The sequence below is a fragment of the Pediculus humanus genome, genomic scaffold (genome assembly GCF_000006295.1).
Source record: "Pediculus humanus corporis 1103172108251 genomic scaffold, whole genome shotgun sequence".
Lineage (NCBI taxonomy): Eukaryota > Metazoa > Arthropoda > Insecta > Psocodea > Pediculidae > Pediculus > Pediculus humanus.
Genome location: NW_002987820.1, coordinates 112,399 through 116,145, shown reverse-complemented (window position 1 = coordinate 116,145; position 3,747 = coordinate 112,399). Strand labels below are relative to the sequence as shown.

Sequence of the window (3,747 nt, the reverse complement as noted above, 5' to 3'; positions counted from 1 at the left end):
GATTTTTTTTTTTTTTTTTAAAACGTGATTATTATTATTATGTTTTTGAAAAATTTAATTTTGTTTTTGGCAACACCGTGTTTTTTTTAAAGTTTAAAATTCGTCGAAATTATTTATTATTATTATTATTATTATTATCGAATGAAAATGTTTTTGGAAAACAAAAAAGTTTTGCAACGTTTTTATTATGTTTAAAAAATATATAATGGTGATAATAATAATAATAATAGACATAACTCATAAGAAATTCATGAGATTCACAAAAACAAAAAAATGGAAACAGGAAACGAGAAAAAAGGAAAAGGGAAAAATTGAAACGTAAGAATTCATCACAGATGTTTAGAATCAGGCCTTAAGGGGTCAAAAATACGTAAAGGTAAAAGTTTTTTCGAAATTTCAATATTGCCAATCGCAAACGGAAACAGTTGTGATTTCCGGATGTTCGATATAAGCAAAAATTTTCAAAATGCCTTCGCTGGAATGAGATTCGGAAATATGGATTGGATGGACTAGTTAGGGAATGGCACAACCACATTTCGACCCCGGTTACGACAGCGGGGGGCACGATGATGACAGAGGGGGGGCAAGCCAACAAACCGGAAATCATCCCACGACATAATACCGAAAAATGATGGCGGATATCCGTACCGACGGAAAAAAACCTAAAATACAGGAGACTTTAAAAATTTCAATTACCGAGATTAGTGGAAAATGAAAAACGGAAATGATTCCTATAGTCGTGATGGTAGCACTGAAACCCGTATCACAATTTAAAAAAAAAAAAACCGTACAGGAAATGGCATCGTTCGGTAGTGCCAACATTCTAAATAACATCACCGATATTTAATAATTTATTTCGTTTGAATTCCAGTAAAAAAAAAAAAAACCTGGAAAAAAAGGAAAAAAATTAAAAATTTCAAAGAATACATTAAAAAAAAAAAAAAAAACTCACCTTGATTAAAAATGATAATGATGATAATAATAATGATAATAATAATTTTTTAATGTCAAATTTAATTAGTTTTTTTTTTCTCCGGGAAATTTTTATAAACTTCCGGTTTTTATAATTTTTTAAAATAATTCGATTTTAATAATAAAAAGTTTTTCCTTTTTTTTTTTGTTTTTTTTTTTTTATTCGTACGTGTGGCGGCGAACAATAGAAATAATAATAATGATGATGATAATAATGATAATGATGATGATGATATTTCTAAAAAAAAAATGATATCAAACTTTTTTGAATGACCGAACGAATAAACTTTTAAATTATCAGGTGAATTAAAATTTTTTATAAAAAAAAAAAAAAGGAAAAATAAGCGGTGGTGATGGTGGTTGTTCGTTTCAAAGGAAAAAAGGAAAAAAAGGAAACGGATAATTTTAAATTAAAAAAAAAAATTATCCTCCACAAAAATTATTAATTAGGATTTAATTTTTTTTTTTATTCATATTTATTTTAATTTTCGCTGTGGTTTTAGATTTGTGGGGGATGGAGTGGGGGAAATTCATCATAATAATTATTTTGGTCGATACGATTCACGGGAAAAAATTAATAATAATAATAATAATAAATGGTTGAGCGATAAAAATAAAATGAAGGAGAGGAAAAAAATTTTTTTTTTAATATAAAAGTGAAAATCGTGTTTAAATAAAATATGCGGGGGATCCAAAAAAAAAAAAAGGGCGAAAGGAGGGATGGGGAGAAAGAAAAAGGATTGGAAAAAAAAAGTCGGTCAACGTTTTCTAGGTACAAAAAAAAAAAAAAAATTTTTTTATTTTTAAACCGCCGACACTCAAAAAAAAATTTTTTTATTAAAAAAAAAATGGCGGAATGTGATTTTTTAAACAAAAAAAATTTTTATAATATTTTCATCTTTCACGTCATATTTTTTTCCTTCTACCTTTTACAATCTACCTACCCCCTCTGCGTATACTTTTTCTTCTACTCTCCCCCCACTCCCACTCCCCCTCCTCCTCTCAAATCGATTTCAATACCTATCAATCAATCATTAAAAACATCTTGCAATTTTTTTTTTTTTGTGACGGTTGGTGTTGTCGTCGTCGTCGTCGTCGGATAAAATTAAAAGAAATTTTAAAAAGCGTGATTGACACTGACTACACGGTTGACGCGTTTTACAATTTATGCTGCGTTTTTACTCAATTCTTTTACATGTGTGCGTGTGCGTGTGTGCGTGAGTAAATGGAGGAAATGGATGAAACGAATATGAAAAAAAAAATTCTTTGAGGTTACAAAATTCGTCTCTTTTTTTTTTTTTTAAACAATTTCTTTCTTACTCTCTTTTTCTTTCACTCTTACCAACATCTATCTCTCTCTTTCTCGATATTTTAAATTTCATTTTCGCGGGTGTGGGGAGGTAACGCTAAAAAAAAATCTGATTTGTATCGAATGAATAAAGTTATAGGGAATATTTTCTTATCTTCCTACTTCCCGCCCCCCTTTTTTTTTGTTAAACTAAGAGAAATGCATTTTGAAATAATCTCCCCATCTAGTAGCGGGAAGAGTGGGGGGGAGGGACTGGGGGATTCAGTCGAAGCCACTACCCAACTAAAACTCCTGGAGAAGGAGGGGCGTTTGCGGGAGTCAACCTGCATTTCAGGCTCAACCTCCTTCTGAGCCAAAACTATCAGGTCCACACTCTCGGGGGGGGGGGATCCCGATTGAGGAAGATCCCGGTACTTTCCTTTTTTACCTACTAAATCACTTATTCCCTAACTTTAGTCTGTTCCTGTTTGGGCGAGCTAAAATTAAACTTTCACTCCTCCCATGATTTAAACTCACGGCTCTCAACTTTTGTACCGATTTTTCCCCTTTTCAAACTGAACCTGGCAACCCTCAGGGCTTTCCCAAGGCATCCAAGTTGAAGCTTAACCCCTAGCGGACGCCTACTCAACGCGGAAAATCCAATTTCAGAACCCTTCCCACTCCTACAACAACCTTTACACCTACCTAACCCCGAGTAATTGGATTACGGGAGTACACCACCACCACCACTCCCAGCTTCCTACTCCCCCCAATTTTCTTATTCAAAGTGTAAGAACGGAAATTGTTGTTGTTGTCGTTGTACCTAATTAAAAACTTTTCTTTTTTTTTACGAATTTTCTTTTTGATTTCATACAAAAATTTTACTTTTTTTTTTAATACTTAATTTCAAGTTTGACGAAGGTTTATTTGATTTATTCGATTTTAATAAGAAAGAAATTATTTTAATAATAATAATAATAATAATAATAATAATAATAATAATAATAATAATAATAATAATAATAATAATAATAAAAGTAAAAGTCAATTTTTGTGTTTTTCTCTTTTTTTCTTTCTTTTTCTAATTTTATTTGTTTTTTTGTTTTTTTTTTTTTTTTTTTTTTTTAAATTCATTCATTTCTTTTTGATATTTGTTTAAATTAAATGGGGGGGAGGGAAAAATTGCGTAGGCATACACAAGAAGGAAAAAAATATTTTTTTTCTTTTTTTTTTACCTTAATTTTCATTTTTATTCAACAAAAGAAAATGTCTTTTTTTTTTTTTTAAACAAAAAAGTAAAAATTAAATGGAAAATTTACTAAAAATAGAGAAAGAGAGAGAGAGAGAGAGAGAAAGAAATCTTTGAATTTTATAAAAAAAAAATTTGATATTTACTTTTGTTTTCAACCTTTTCTTTTCTTTTTTCCCATGTCTCTTACTCCCCTCCCCAAAAAAAAAAAAAAAAACATAATGAAATCACACTACAT

The 3,747-nt window shown here is 29.9% G+C and overlaps 1 protein-coding gene across 1 annotated transcript in view; it reads left to right on the top strand.

Annotated features, from left to right (window-relative positions):
• The window catches only part of Phum_PHUM468090 (dexras1, putative), a gene marked incomplete at both ends in the record, with an annotated part of 16,062 nt that overhangs the window by 4,119 nt on the left and 8,196 nt on the right, over nt 1–3,747 (top strand). The window lies entirely within an intron of this gene.